At 51.6% G+C, this 16,285-nt stretch overlaps 1 protein-coding gene across 7 annotated transcripts in view; it reads left to right on the top strand.

Moving 5' to 3' along the window:
• EPB41L1 (erythrocyte membrane protein band 4.1 like 1) overlaps positions 1-16,285 on the top strand; it is a 119,409-nt gene that overhangs the window by 36,435 nt on the left and 66,689 nt on the right. For 2 of the 7 annotated variants that reach the window (XM_033094208.1, XM_033094207.1), the window contains exon 1: positions 13,516-13,732. The exons of the other annotated variants lie outside the window; for them this stretch is intronic. The gene's annotated coding sequence lies outside the window, so the exon portion shown is untranslated. Of the gene's footprint in view, positions 1-13,515; positions 13,733-16,285 lie in introns of those variants that run through there. 7 annotated transcript variants of the gene reach the window in all.

Here is a 16,285-nt window from a genome sequence, read left to right as displayed (position 1 = left end):
CCACCTCCATCTCCAGAACTTTCTTGTCATGCAAAACTGAAACTCTACACCCATTAAACAGTAATTCTCCATTGCTCTCTCCCCCCAGCCCTTGCTTTCTGAACCAAGAATTTGACTAATCTAAGTACCTCATATGAGTGGAATCATAGTATTTGTCTTTCTGTGCTTGGCTTATTTCACTTATTAGTATAATGTCCTTAAGATTCATCCATGTTGGAGCATGTGTCAGAATTTCCTTTCTTTTTAAGGTCGAATAATATTCCATTATATGTATAGACTACATTTTGTTTGTCCATTCGTCTGTCACAGGACACTGTGTTGCTTCCACTTCTTGGCCATTGTGAACAATTCTATGAACACAGATGTGCAAATATCCTTTCAAGTCCCTGCTTTCAATTCTTTTGGGTGTATTCCCAGAAGTGGAACTGCTGGGTCATATAGTCAGCACTTTTTTAAGCCACCACTTATTGTGTGCATACTGGGTTCCAGAAACTGGGTTAAACACTTGCCATATACTGACTCATTCAATATCTTCATCCACTCTATATGGGAGGTAGAATTATCCCCAATTTGTAGCTGAGGAAATAAAGGCTCAAAGAGGTGGAAGTTACTTGCTCCAAGTTTCCCATCTCGGAAGCGTTGGAGCAGCGATTAGAGCTCTGACCTGCTGCCAGAGTCTTTGCCCATCATGCTGTACTGCCTCCCAGTGGCTTCTCTTTCTCCAACGTCTGTCAGATTTTCTGCCTCTATTGTGTTGTTTCCCTCTCATTCATGCTGGCATTGCCCTCCTTTCTTCTGCCTTGTGTGTGTTCGCTGTCTCGGAAAACCATGTTTTCCCTCTCTGGGAACTTTGAGAACCGAGCAAAGGCCCTCTGACTGCTAGAAGTTTCTGTGAGTTGGAAACCTACCGACAGAGGTCTAGAATTTGCTTTCTAATCGGAGTTCTCTGGATCTATAGCTGCCTCTCTTCCAGCAGCTGATGGGATGTCATTCTGTTGTTACGTGGCTGGTGATCCACAGAGAGCCCACCCAATAGATCAGCTCCCCGTCAGAGGGGCCATGTGGGAAGGGAGCAGGCCTAGCCAGCCAGACTGGGGTTCTCCTGGCTCTCGGCTTTCTCAGCAACAACACAGAGGCAGAAAATTTGATAGAAAGATGGAGAAAGAGAGGCTGCTATGTGGTTTCCAGTACACTTGCCTTTTCCTGACCTTCAAAACTATCAGAACAGAATATCACTAAGTTTGGGTGGTTTTACTGATTTTCTAAATTCAAGCCAGACTTAAAATTTACATATTCATCAGCCATCTTTCTGTTGTCCTTTTTTCTTTAACCTTTTTTTATTATGGAAAATTTCAAGCATACAGAAAAGTAGAGACTAGTATAATGAACTTCCATGAACCCATTGCTCAGTTTTGAAATTATCAATCTGTCGTCATAGCCCATCTATCCAACAGCATGGAAGTGGAAACATTTTATCGTTGACAGAACTAGCTCAGTGCATCACACATAGTAGTTGCTCAGGAAATAAACACATGCTGGTTAATTACAAATCCTTTCTCTTCTCTGGGTATCAGTTTCCCCATCTGTGTGGTCAGGGGGTAGGATCAGATGATTTTCTAAGACATGCAGTGTGGTCCAGTGGTCAGAGCGTACACTTTGGTGTCAGATGCACTTGTTCAAATCCTTGTGCTGCCATTCATTAGCTAGGTGTCTTTAGGCAAGTTACGTCTCAATTTTCTCATCTGTAAAATGGGGATACTAACTCCTGCTTCTCGGGGTGGTTGTGAGCATTGAATAAAGATAAAGTAGCTTTTTTTGTTGCTGGTGCTTTTATTATTGCTGTTTTTAATATTAATATTCTGTTGGGAAGATTCCATGTATTTCAAAAATATAAAAGTAAATTGGCATTGACTACCATTCAAGCCCTAGGATTCAGCTTCTTTTTTTGTCCCAGTCAGCAGATAGTCAGAAGCTTAAGAAAAGGACAGTGCAGCCAAAGCCAGTGCCCCAAATGTAGAGCTGTAAGCAGGCCCAGAGTGGGGCCATGCAGGCTGATTCCGTCTCCATTCCCCCCTTCCCCCCTCCATGTGAGTGCTATAACCCCCATGAGAGGAGCCTACTGGCTGCACCCTCCCTCCATGCGACAGGCCTCAGCTGGAAGAGCCCAGAGGTGGAGAGAGTGGCACTGTAGGATGTCTTGTTGCTAGGAGACCCCAGGAGGCAGCAAGGACCCACTGCCAGAGCTGGGAGGGAATGATGGAGATGCAGAGCATGTGGACCCAGATGGGCTTTTGAGGGGTTTTGGGCAGGGGACGGTGGTGTAGCAACTGTGAGCTCCTCTGGGAGGAAGGGCTTTGTAGAATATAGCTCCCGTGAACCAGAGGAGGTGGGGCTCTGTAGAATATGGCTCCTGTGAACGTGGGCTCAGGATAACCTGTGAGTGTCTTCCCTTTAACTCCTTATATGCCAAAGTAAGACCTGTGTTCGAATCCTAACTCATTGTGTGAACTTTTGCAAGTGTTGTGCTATTACACTTTCTGGGTCTTAGTTTCCTCATCTATACAATGGGTGTAAAAATGCCTGCCTCACAGGCCATTGCGAAGGTTAAGTGAAATGCGTATTTAAAGTTCTCTAGAAAAGGGAAGACAAAGTATAAATCTGAAGATTTACTACCACTGTTATCTTTATTGTAATAATTCCCTTACTGTAACAAGGGAGGATTGGACTCTCTCCGTCAGGATGAGGCTCGTGGACACGGAGCCCTGGAGGTGGGACTTCTACTGTGGAGGCGTGTGTCACAGGGCTGTGGGCCTTGGCAATGGGGCCCCCAATTAGTGAAACTGCAGGGGGCAACTGAGAAGGGCAGCAAAGTTCAAAGCCAGAGGGAGACTTGATAAGAGTGGTGGCTGAAGGGGTGAGGTCTCTAATGAGATTCCAGGAAGGGCTTTGAATGGTTCAGGCCAGAAGCTGTGAGATGAGGGTAATGGGCCTTTCTTGTTGTTTTTCTTATATAAATAATATATGTACACACACACACACACACACACACACACGCCAGAAAATAAGCAGTGAAACAAAACAAAACCCAAAGAAGCACAAAAGAAATAATTCCACTATCACAGAACAAGCACTGGGAACATTTTTGGGGGTTTACACGTATTTCCTTCCAGATTAGTTTTTTCTGTGTATGTTCACAGATATACCATGTTTCCCGAAAATAAGACCTAGCTGGACCATCAGCTCTACTGTGTGTTTTGGAGCAAAAAAATAATATAAAACCGGGTCTTATGTTATATAATATCATATTATAAGACCCGGTCTTATGTTAAAAAAAGACCTGGTCTCATATAAGATCGGGTCTTATATTATATAATATAAGACCGGGTCTTATATTAATTTTTGCTCCAAAAGACACATTAGAGCTGATGGTCCGGCTAGGTCTTATTTTCGGGGAAACACAGCACATATTTTATAGCATTTTGTACCTGCTTTTTTCACTGTTTGTTATGAACATTATTACATAGAAGCATATAAAGCCATGCATTATATTTTAACAGCTGCATAGTATATCAGGATATGTATGCTTGACTATAATGTGGCCACTATTTTTGGACATTTATATTAGTTCCACTTCACTCTGATGTACAAGACAAAATTCTTGTATACCACAGGCAAATGTTCGTATAGCTATCTCTCTGTGTGTAACTTATAGCTGTATCTTTGTGTATATCCATTACTCCTCCAGGAAAAATTAGTAGAAGAGGAATTTCTGGGTTAAAAGGAGTGCACACTTTCAAGACTTATCCTGCACTTTTCCAAAGTGCCCTCTAGAAAGATGAGACCAGTTGATCACTGCATTGACTCCGTCCAAGCCTGTCAGATTTACTGTGTTCTCATTGCCTTGATTACCGGGGGTGTGGGGTTGGGGTGGGGGAGGAGGCTCACTCACGTGGAGTGGGGGTGGGAGAGAGGTAATAATAGCCACTATAAAGGGACTTTTGTAGAGAGGGGCCCCTGGGCGGCCTGGTGGAGGGGCTTACCCGGCATGGGCTGTACTAGTCTGGCTTGTATTCGTCAGGGGAGGCTGGCTGGTTGGCTGGGCTGTCGGTCTGGTAGGCTGTGCTGGCTCAGGCAGGGTGGTCTCGCCGTCTCGCCCTTGGTGTGATCCTGGGCCCAGCCCGGTGTGATCAGCGGAGTCACCAGTCTAAGGCGTTCATTCTTGAAGCCGGCGCAGCCTCCCTGGCCAGCCGACAGACGTGTGCATTCACATAGTGGGTAGTGATTCATCAGAGCTGGTGGTGGCAGCAGTAGCTCTGACAGAGTGGAACAGCTCTCACCCGTCCTGTCACTCAGCCTCTGAAAATAACTCTTGCCTCTTCTGAGTGACCGCACCACCAAGCATCTGGAGGCACAGTCCTTTGGCTGTGGCTAAGTGAGGGAGGGCAAGCGCGCACGCGTGCGTGCGTGTGTGTGCATGGGCGTGTGTCGGGGGTGACGGGTGGCATCCGGGAGTCTCTCTTTGGTTTGGCATCTGGATCAGGGATATGGAGTGCGGAAATGAGAGGCAGGCCAGGCTCCTCTTCTTCTGCCCTCTGTCAGCTGGGGACAATCTGTCTACTCTTTGGGAAGTGGCAGAGACAGCTGGTGGGGGCAGGAGTATCTTTCAGGACTATTTGCTCAACTCCCTGCTGAGCAGGGGGAGAGCAGGAAGGGGAGGGAGACTGTAGAAGCAATATGACAGGGTGGGGCAGGCCCTGGGAGGGAGGCATAGCATCTAGCTGATGAACAATTGAATCCTAGGGCAGCCCATTTCAAATCTCATCCTTAGGGTTCCTTTAAATTAGATGCAAATACAGTTGACTTCTTATCATGGATGGTTAGAAACCATCCAGCGAAGGTGTCTTAACCAAGTGTGCATGGCCCCAGGGGGTGACATCTGCATGGGCTTCGTGACGTCTCTTGGTGCCTGAAGTTATAGTGAGGTCTTGTGGGTGTGTATGTATGAACTGTGTGCCCATGTGCATTATTCCAGGGAGAAGCTCTGTGGTTTTCATTGTATTTTCAAAGGAAACAATGACCCATCAAAGGTTAAGAACCATACTAGTCCAACCCCCTCACATTATAGGTGAGGAAATCGAATCCAGAGAGGAAAATGTCTGCCTGAGATCTCACAGCCAAAATCAAACTCCAGGTGTCTTGACACCATCCACCCCCGGCTGGTTCCCTGAATCAGGATCCAGCTACCTGCAGGAGGCAGAACTCCAGATACTGTTTCCCATGCCCTCTTGGCTGGCATGGATCTGACTGAAGAGGCTTCAGGCTTTCAATGGCAGTGAGCAGCTGAGCTCTCACCTGCAGACATTCCTGTTCCCAGGTGGTCTTGGGGCATGTTCCCAAGACTCATGGGACATCTCCTGACTCACTCTCTGAGAGGGCAGGTTAGCTCACCCAAGACATTAAATCCACCTCTTGTGCCTTGATATTCTCCCCTGGCAGAAATGCCCCCTTGACAGAGGAAGTGCCCCTGCCCCTTCTGACACTGGGCCTAGAGAAAAGTAAATGGTTCTATGGGGGAGTGGGCCAAGCAAATTATATGATGGACAAGCAGGAGGTCATAGGTAATGATAAGAGACAGAGGCTGGTCCACTGTATGTCGGTGGGATTCAACTTGGTACCATAGGAGTTTAGATAAAGTGACACATAAGGGTTAAAAATGATAACATTCATTGAGCACTTCCTGTGTGCCAGGCACTCTTCTAAGAAATGTGCATGTATTCTCCTTTAATCTTTGTAACAACCACATAGGGTTTTATAAGGAAACTGAGGCACGATGAGATTAAGCACAGCTAGTAAATGGTGGAGCCACGACATGAAGTCCTGGTGACCTAAAACTCTGTACTGGCGATCTCACACTTGAGTGTGCCTCAGAGTCATGAGATGGCTGACAAAAGCACAAGCGGCTACTCTGAACCCCCAGTTTCTGATTCAGCGGGTGTGGGGTGGGGCCCGAGGACTGGCACACTAAGGGGTTCCCAGGTGGTGCTGCTGTACCAGGGAGCCCACGTGGGGAACCACGACCCTCTGCTTTCCTGCTGATCGATAGGAGGAGTGGGACAGAGGGAAGAGAGGTGGTGATTGATTTTGCCTGTATCATTGCAGTGTTCCCCCTGGGTCCAGGCCTCACCCACCCTCCTGTCACCTACTCCTCACTGGGGACAAATTAATCTTCCTACAGCCCAGCTCTGATCATGTCACGCCTCGGCTCAGTGTCTTCTGGATTCTCTGCTGTGTGTACTGGTGCTGTCCAGTAGAAGTGTCTGTAGGGAAGGAACAGTTCTATACCTGCACTGTCCATTAACCATGTGTGGCTGTGAAGTTTACCTTTTCTCAATTTAAATTAAACTTGAAATAGTCCTGTGCAGCCAGTTGCTAGACAGTGCAGGAAACCACTTGGTATGCCATCCGAAGCTCTCATGGGCACCATATGCCTTTCCAGCCCCAGCCTCAGTCTCATCCCAGGCTCCGGGCCATTCGAGGTATTACCTGAGTCTTTCCTGCACCTCCCAACCCTTGTTTGATGTTATCTCCTCTGTCTAGACTGTCCTTTGCCCTGTCTTTGATGCTCAACTCAAATGCTCCCTCTGCCTTGGAACTTTCTGTGACATCTGCTTCCCTCTAATCTTTTTCTCCTCTGAACTACCAAAGCGCTTTATCCTTTTCTTACAACCTCTAGTACTTTTTGCCTTCTGTGGCAGTTGGCTGGTGTGGGTGTTATATTTCTTTCCCTAAACAGTGAGCTTTCGGAGACTGTGACTGTTTTCCAGTGAGCCCTTGCTCGGTAGCACAGGTCCTTCCAGGCACACAAAGGAGCTCACTAAATCCCACCAACCTTTGCCCTGGTGCACTGGGGAAACAGAGATGGAGAATATGCCCTTCCTGTTCTCAAGCTGCCACAGGCTCTCGTGAGAGTCGTCCGATTCATGCCCAGAGCACCATCGAAGCCAATGGTTATTTTTGGGCAGAAAGATAAAAGCCACAGAGGGCCCAGTTGGCGAGGCGAGTCCAGCAGGAGCTGCCCGAGCAGAAGGCTGTGTTTACACACATAGGCGGCTTCTCGGCTGAGCCTGGCCTGGTACGAAGAGAGGGGACCGTCCAGATGCTGCTGCATGGCCCGTGTCATGAAGCTGGGATTTACCCGGTGATGCAGCGCCTGGGCTAGCCGTCTGGTCTCCACAGATGGCTGGATGAGGAGAAGGTGGCAGCTTCTGGAAATGGTGTTTTGGCTGGGCGGCACCGGGGCTGCGAATGCAACTATAAGAAAATGTTTGTGATCTGAACAATGGACAGACAGCAGGTGAAATGTTGCTGTGTCTGGCTTGCAGCGGGTGGGGGTGGGGAGTGGGTTATGAGCTCTTTAGAACAGTCTCAGTGGACATGAAAAGATGATTGAAAAGAGAAAATAAACAGTTTTCTGGCTTCAGACTCTAATACTAAGAATATGTCACACCCCAAAAACCTCTAGCATGGATTCATCTCTGGAACAAAAGCATTTAAAAAAAATAAAATTTATTGAAGTTATATAAATGCAGAAAAGTACACGATAATAAGTTTACACGTAACTTGTGTAACTCCCCCCAGACAAGAACTAAAACACGGCCAGCATCTCCACAGTAACTTTGTGTTAAGAACAAACGATCGAGGATTAACAGTGGAAAACCCAGGCTCCGGAGTCAGGCGTGTCTGGGACCGAATCCTGCCCCCTTACCCACTAGCAGTGTGTAATTGGACTAGTGACTTGACTGTTCTGGGCTTGTTTCCTACCCTGTAAAATCAAGGTGGAATATGTCATCTCTGTCTTACAGAGCAGTCCGAAATTAAAAACCAAAAATGTATGCAAATTGCTCGGCACAGCGCCAGCAAGTAATGTGGGCTCAAGTGCTCTCTGTGACGAGATTGACTAATGCTATTGCTGCAGCGTCTTCTGACACAGGGGACCACAGACGTACCCACATAGCTTTTTCTCCCATTGTCTCTCACTGCTCCCCGCCTCTGTATGATGCTCTCTAAGGTCTCTTCTGACTGCACGGAATCTGTGATGCTGTGATGATGCAAATCTCAGCTGATACTCCAGGCACTGGCTGGGTGGCTGCGTGGACATCTGTATTCAGGGGGAAAGTGGCCAGATCTTTCGTGTTCAGGCCCCACGAGGGTGGCTCCCAGATCTCCTAGGGGAGGGCTGATTTCCCAGGGGCAGCCCGAGCGTGGGGATCCATTGAGCAGAGTAGCAGGGGTGGAGTCAGAGTCAGCAGAACTCAGCCTTCGGAGTGTCCTGGCATCCTGGTGAACTCCTGACTCTGGCTTGCCCCCCTGGCCTCTGGAAAGAGGATCTCCCAGGCAGAGAAAAGAACATGTGCAAAAGCAGAGAGGCAGATGCTGTGCCCTTGGAGGCCCAGAACCTTCCAGTTTGACAGAGCTATCCACACAGAGCCTGAGGTCATGAGGCTGAAGAGCCAGGTAAGACCAGGCTGTGAACAGTCTGGAGAGTCAGGCCGAGTTGTTTGCTTTAGCCCTGAAGGTTCTTCCACTGAGGAAGCAGAGCAGGACTAGCTCCTGGAGATTTGGGAACTGAGGCTCAGAGAGGTTAATGCCTTGTCCAAGGTCATGCAGCTCCTGTACTGATGAATGAACCTCCCCCATCCTTGCCTGTGGCCCCCTCCCCAGACGTAACTGTGCCCTCTGGCTCTCCACCACCACAACACTAGGTGTGGAAAAGTGCTTTGTCCCGTGTGACCCACTGTGCAGCTTCGTCATCATTCCACGCTACAATATGACCTAATGCAGGAACATATGGTTCCCACGGTCTGGGCTGGAAGATCCCTGGGGACTGCAGTGCTCTGGGAGGTTTCCTGGAGGAGACGGAAGGAGGCAGCGGGAGGGGAGAGGTCCCTGCCAGGTGGGTGTTACCACCTGTCCACCCTGCCCCCTCCCTCCACTTAGACATAGCTGCCTTGTAGTGCCTTCCAGAGTCAAGGACTGGTGAGAACAGCCTTGCCTGGCAGAACTTCCCAGGCTTGTGGGTCACACTGCTCTGGAAAGTTTGGCTCTGGTAGCTTCCTCCGGAGGCTGGCTCAGCTTTGAGCTGCCTGGGGCTGCAGCTCAGCCCACCCAGGCCCTGCAGCCCACTGGGGCCAAAACCAGATGCCCCATGGGTCTCTTACCCTGGAATACCCTGTTGTCCTGATCTTGCCTTTATCCTAGCTCAGTTTATGCGTTTCCCCCTCCAGGAAGCCTTTTCTGAGCCCTATGGGATGGTTAGGACTTCAGAGTATCTAAACCTGTGCTGACCAAAAGAAATACAATGTGAGCTACACACGTGAGCCACACACGTGAGCCACATACATAATTAAGAAATGTTCTCGTAGCCACATCAAAAAAAAAAAAGCAAAAAGAAACAGATTAAATTATTCTAATGATTTATTTTAACCCAGTACATCCGAAATGTTACTATTTCAATAAAAAAGTTATTAATGAGATATGTTACATTTCTTTAATTGAATCTTCAAAATCTGTGAGAATTTGACACTTACGGCACATCTCCCTCTGCAGGTGCCATATTTCAAGTGCTCAGTAGCCACCCGTGGCTAGTGGTTACCATCAGGGTCGCCACAGTCCCAGAGGCAGGGAGAAGAGCATAAGGATGGAAGCTCAGGGTTTGGCCTCAGACAGACCTGGCCCTGCATTTATTAGCTGGGTGAACATTGGGAAGTCATGAACCCCTTCGAGTCTCCATTACTTCCACTGTGAAAGCACTTAATAATTCCGATGCTGGAGAATTCTGTAAGGATTAAGCAAAGGAATGTATGTGGTGCCAGCCACGGAGGAAGTGCTCGGAAAATGATGGCGGTTCCTCTTAACAGTGGTCTCCCACATACTGGTTTATGGGCCATGTTTCCCACTGATTGTGAATTCAAGGGCGGAGTGCTCTCCCCTCCCCCAAGGCCCAAGTTCAGTGTGAATGTCAACTGCTTTCCGAATGAAAGATTGAATCCTTGGGCTAGGAGTGCTGTTATCCTCTCTGCCCACCCAGGAATCAAGGGACCCCTGGTAGCTGGGAGTCAGAGACCACTGACTACCTGGGATGAACTTGGTAGAGACCACTGACTACACGGGGTGACTTTGGCAAGTGTCTGCTTTGTTTAGGACCTCGGTTTTCTCATTCAAAAGACGAAAGGGGGTGGGGTGGGAGGGGCATTGCCTGAAGTGTTTGGTTTAGTCTGGCCACACTGGTGGCCTTGAGGGGCTGTGGCTCACACTATGTCCTTTGCCTTCCCAGCCAATAGAGTGAATCATTTCCATCCTTTTCACTGGCGTTCCTATATCCTGGGCACTTTTGCACCAAGTTCCCTGCAGTTAAAATGTAAGAGGAGAAAATTTCTCCTACCTCCTAGGCAGACAAGAGAGGGGATGAGGGGTCCTGTCCCTTCTCTTCTGCCAGCACTTGCTGACATCCCATCACAGCAACCCAATAACAGAAGTGGGGCAGGAAGAATTCTTCCCATTTTACAGGTGAGGCTCAGAGAGGTCAAGTAACACAGAAAGAAGTGCTAGAGCTGGGGCTGGAAGCAGAATTCAGCACTAAGGGAACTGAAGAGCCCCTGTTCGTTGGGAGTACTCCTCTTCCTTCTAGCATTTCTCCACGGTGGCTTTCATGAGATAGAGCTGCGTGCTGGCCCCCTGCCTCAGTTTCCCTGCCTGGGGAATGAAGGTGGCCAAGTAGCTGGGGTAGTGAGTTCACCTGATGCCTGTAGGGGCCATGTGTTCTTCAGAGAGTGCCCCCAACCCACCCCCTACCCCCAAACTAGATATCGCTAGAAAAAGTTATTGTAGGGCAGAGTGGAAGGTGTCTGTTTCAGAGAGCCAGTGTCACTGTGCAAGTGTAACCTTGGACAAGTCACTCACCACTCTGCGACTCAGCCTGCCTATTTATAAATTGAAGGGTGATCGTGTCTCTTATGAGATGTGAAGATTGTACGTGCAAGTACTTTGCAAACTGGAAAGTGCTAATAGAAATGTTAGTCAATAATAATAATAATAACAACACAGAAATAACAATAGTAGAAGAAGCCCAATTTTTCTGTGTGGTCCCACTGACCTGAAGTGAATTGGGCCCTTTGGGTATAAATCCAGAATGATGTCTGGGAACGTCCTGCCTTGGTCTTTGGAATGTAGCCTGGATTTGTCTGGGAAAGTGAGAGGCTCCATCCAGCTGAGGGGGGGTGGGAAAGTGGCTCTGCCCCTGGGGAAGAGGGGGAGGGCTCCTGCCTGGGGGAAGGACAGGAGGGGAGGAGGGTCCAGGAAAGGAGAGTTGACTAGGAAGGCTTTGTCCGTGCAGCTCTGTCCTGCCACAGGAGCCCAGGGTTGGGAAAGCCAGAGAGCGGAGGAGGTTGAGAGTCAATTTGGAATAAAAATACTTAAAGGCAGGCAGTCAAGAATCTCTCAGCAGATGTGCATATGAAACAGTAAGTTCATCTGGTGTAACACCTGAGTTTTCTGAGGCTTTCACTCCTTTATTTGACTAAATGTATAGTGAACTGAACTCAGAGTACCCGCCAGTGGCAAAGTGGCTGGCTCAAGGCCATACCCCTGAGGGGCTGGGGAGTTCCTGGGAAGCACTGAACTGGGGAGGCAGGGGACTAGAAAGACCAAAGGTGCCAGAGGACATCTGTAAGGAAGTCTGCCCAGCAGGACTCTGGTCCTTCTGTGAATTGGCCCTGGGCTGATCTGTCCATCTTTACCTCTTCTGTCTGGAGGGGCAGCGCGTTCTCTGGGATTGGGAGGAGCTGGCTTCCTTCTGCTCTCTGCCCGTTCCTGAGCCTAGTGGACAGAGGGACAGGAACGGGACCGGAAGCTGTGTCTTGGGAACATCTGGTGAAGGAGTTTGTCGTGTTTAACTTGGAAAAGAGAAGGCTTGGTTTGGGGGTGGGGAGAAGGGACACAGTTGCTATCTTGGATTCTCTGAGGGGTGCCGGGGAGAGGGCGTAGGCTCTTCCTGTGGAGGCCTAAGGGTTGGTGGTAGGACCTAGGCTGCAAGGTCACCAGGATGGAACAGCCCCTTGGGAGGGAGGAATGGGGAGGAGTTCCCTGTCCCTGGAAGGTGGGAGTAGAGATGGATACTGGTGAATTTGACACAGGGACACAAGCCATTGGTGAAGTTGACACTGAAGTTGACTGCAGCATGGGGGACGCATGGCTCTGCTCACATCTGGGCTGCTTGCCAGCTTTGGGCCTCTGTGGTTTCGAGTGCAGTGGATTCTGTGGTGCCTAGAACTGTGGCTGGCACACAGAAGGCACTGAGGAATCATTTGAAGAATTGAAAGAATAGATGTGGATGCCAAGGGGTGGGGATGGTTAGGGAATTGGCGTCATGTGGGCTGTAAATGCAGACCCACGGTTAGAAATCTTTGGGAATCATGTTGTGGATTACCCACCATTTTCTCTGAGGCCTTCCCCACAAACTGGGACTCCTAGAGATAGGTACGTACAACCTTTCTTTCATCGTTCACAAACTGAAGCCCAGAGCAGGAGAGCAACTTCTCCAAAGGTGCTGGCAAGAGCCAGTGTCAGAGCTGGACTGGAACCCAGGCCCTCTGTCTCCCAGAGTCCTTTGCTGCTTGAGGTCCCGGCCTATTGATCCACTAAAATGGAAGTAGTGCAGTGGTTGGGACCAGACTTTTGAATTAGTGCTGCTAAAGGGGAGATACAGGGCTTTGCTTGGTTTTGACCCATGACCTTGGTGCCCTAGGCCTGTTGGCCCCGACCACCACCTTCCTGGAGCCTGGTGCGGGCCCAGCATGTACTCACGCATATCCAGAAGAGAAACACGTTTGTACACGGGCCCAGTCCCCACTGTTATGTGTAGTCACTGTCACCGAAGCACATATGGACAAATGTATACACACACACACACACTCAGAGACACACAGGATCCCAGGAGACATTTGCACATACCTCCTCCTGGTGGGGGAGAAGCCCTGAGTCCCAGGGTGACAGACTCTGCCCGGCTGTGCTGCCTGGGAGGTGAGGGTATCCGTCTCGGGTGGGCTGGGAGGCCCACTGAGGCTGAGTCACCTCTTCTGAGTCAGGGATCCTCCCCCCTTCTCTTCCCCTTCCCTCTCTCCCTGCTGAGCCCCCAAAAGGGGTTGGCTCAGCTAGGAGGGCCGAGGCTGGCCTGGGCTGGGGTGGAGGCAGCGGCTGCGGAACAGTTGGTTTTTGATGCATGGTCCGGCGCTGTTCCGGGAACTGCCGCTGTGGCAGCCCGGGGAGGAGGTGGCCTGGGAGCCTGAGCGATAGAGAAGGGGAGAGGGAGAGGGAGACCAGCAGAGAGGAGGCGGAGGCAGGGGCAGGGCGGCCCGAGGGAGCAGGCAGGCGCGCGGAGGCCGCCCCTGGGCTGGGCGCGGGCTGGGCGGGGGCGGGGGCGGGGGCTGGCCGCGCGTCGGGCGCCAGGCCCGGGGCTGCGGGCACAGCGCCCAGACCCCGGCGCACGCCGAGCCGCCGCCGCCGCCGCCGCTGCTGCAGTCGGCATCCATCAGCGGGCGGGGGTGTCGTGGAACAGGCTGCTCCGCAGAGCCCGGGGCTGCCCGGCGCGCCCGCCCCGCCCCGCGGCCTGCCACCCGCAGGAGCTGAGGGGCCGTCCCTCTCCCAGCCTGCCCGAGATGGGGACCCCCAGGCCCAGGTAGGCAATGGGGGAGATTAGGTGGCGGGGGGTGGGGGGGGCTGCGGGCTCCAGCCCCGGACTCCAGCCCCAGCGGAATCCTGGGGGCGAGACCGGGAGGAACTGACTTTGCAGGCTGTTGGACCCCTGGCCAGTATGGGGGTGGTCCTTGCTGGTACCTCCCAACCTCCCCGCTCTGCAGCCTCCCTAAGGCCTGGAGAGAGAGGCAGGAAGGCGGTGGACTGATGGGTGCTTGCTGGAGGGATGAAGGTTGCTGGGTGCTGGGCTCTCCCCGGCTGGTCCACTCTGTTCTCGGAGACCACTTTTGCCGCTGCCGTGGAGGTGGAGGGCTCTCTGGGTCTCTCCAGTCCTGCTCGAGATGCTGCAAGGCAGTTTCTTGGCTTGGCTGGAGGCAGGGGTGCTGGGGAGCTTCTGCCCTCTCCCTCACCCCCTGGTCACAGACCTTTCCCTACCCCAGGCTTGCTTCCCATCCAGCCCCCCTGCCCAGTCTACCAAAGCTGGGGGATGGGCCTTAGCCCCAGGACCTCTGTGGTTCTCGCTTGGTGTTTTGGCAGCCGTTGCCCCCCACTGATTAGAGAGAGAGGACTTGCACCTCCGAGTTGTGTCTGGCACCTTCACACTTGGGGATCTCTGGGGCCCACGAGGTGGGGATCTCTGGGGCCCAAGAGGCTGGGGTCTTGGGGATAGCAGGGGACAAGTGACTATATCAACCAGGGTACTGACCGGGTGTTGAGGCCACTGCCAGGCAGAGCTATGTCCCAGGGTGGCCCCTGCGGACCTTGAGGGGCTGGACCAAGACTAGGAAGGGAGTTCTGAGGATGCCGGTCTCCGTCGGAGGCTAGCCGTGGTCCTTTAGTTCCCTCTGGAGCTCTGAGGATGCATTGGTGGGGGTGGGGGGGGTGACACGACACCGTGTACCTGCCGTCACTTCTGGAACTGCACCGTACCTCCTGTGCTGCCAAAGGTGGGAGCATAAGAGGGCTGGATTTAGGGCCTCTCTGGGGCCGTATGAGGTCCAGCTGCTCCAGCTCCCCACCAGCCCCCAGCATTAGGAGTCTTTCAGAATCAGCATCAGTTGGGCCAGGTTGAGAGCCAGGGACTGGCGTGGTACCCTCAGAAGCTCCTGGAAGACTGGTGCTGCCTGTCCTGGGCAAGGGTATGGAGAATAGAAGTGGCTGTGTGCCCGCCTGCCCACCCATTCTTCCAAATGGAGCCTGCAGCAGAGGCAGCCTGTGCCAGCCTCCTTTCTGAGCTACCGTGGCCCAGGGAGGCTCTGCCAGCTCTACGCAGGGATGGAGCTGGCTTCTGCTGGCCAGCCTGAGGTCATGCCTGCCCGGGGACACCACGTACAGTATTTGTGGTGTGCAGGGTACGGTCCCTTGAGGGGCACCTCAAGGCAGTCCTGGAGGAGATCAGTGCAGGGGTTCTTATTGAGACTCTTCCTGGGCCACATGGCAGTTCCCTGGGCCCAGCTCTGTGAGCTTCGTGTTGGGTTGCTTCCACGGAATTCACATGAGAACAATGTTTGGTCCTGTAATCCTCACTCGGTAAATGTTGAAAGGTTGAATGAAGTCTAGAGAGGAAATTGACTTACCCAAGGTCACATAGCAACCGAGCAGGAAAGCCAGTACTAGTGTACCACGCCTTCTGTCTCTTGGTTTGGGGTTCTTGCAGCCCAAATGCCTGCTTATCTGGCGCTGCAGCTGGCTGTCCCATAACTCTGTCCCGGAACTCTGTGGGCATTATAGCCTGGAGCCCAAGGCTACGCTTAGGAGGGGCCTTACATTGGCCCCCTAACCCTTGCTTTAGAAGGTGAGGAGGAGACGCCAGGATACCTCACAGATAATGGACCAGGGTGGAGGCAACAGGCAGATGGTAGCACTAGACCCTCTTGGAAATGTACAGAGCCAAGAGGATGCTGCGTGCCTGGGGTTGTTCTGGGCCTGAGCCTCCAGGGGCAGTGGAGAGGGTCTCCTGACTAGACTGGCTGAGGTGAGAAGTGTCTTTGTATTAGGTCCAGCATGGACATCTCTGGGCTTGTGTGTCCCCATTTACTGAAAGGGGCTAATGTTCTCTATTCGGAGGAATACCGATGATTACACAATCAGAGTCACAGTGCTAATTGAGCACTTACTGTATGCCATGTGGAGTGATAGAGAAGTGCTTTGCCTCATCTCACGGCAACCCTGTCAGTTAGATGCTATTATTATCCACTTTTTACAGGTGGGAAACTGAGGCTCAGAGAGGTTGTGGCACCTGCCTGAGGTTACACAGCTGGAAACGGTGGGGCTGTCTGAGTCCAGAGCACCTCTCTCTACCATGACATTGTACCTGGGGCAGTGTCTGGGAGCACTGAGCTGGTGTCCAGCAGAGCCAGATGACTGATATGCCAGGATTGGCCCAGATGGAGAGGTGTGTTTGTCAGGTCTGTGAGGCCAGGGAGCTTCTGTGGCCTGAGTGCTGCTGAGGGGTAGGGGCAGAGAGGTACTAGCAGGGAGGCCTGAGAGAGGGGTGGCCTTGACCTTCTGCTTCCTGGCCAGGTTTCCCTAGAAG

This window comes from Rhinolophus ferrumequinum, chromosome 23 (genome assembly GCF_004115265.2).
Source record: "Rhinolophus ferrumequinum isolate MPI-CBG mRhiFer1 chromosome 23, mRhiFer1_v1.p, whole genome shotgun sequence".
Classification (NCBI taxonomy): domain Eukaryota; kingdom Metazoa; phylum Chordata; class Mammalia; order Chiroptera; family Rhinolophidae; genus Rhinolophus; species Rhinolophus ferrumequinum.
The sequence above is the reverse complement of the archived record's forward strand: the minus strand, read 5'-3'. Positions and strand labels throughout refer to the sequence as shown.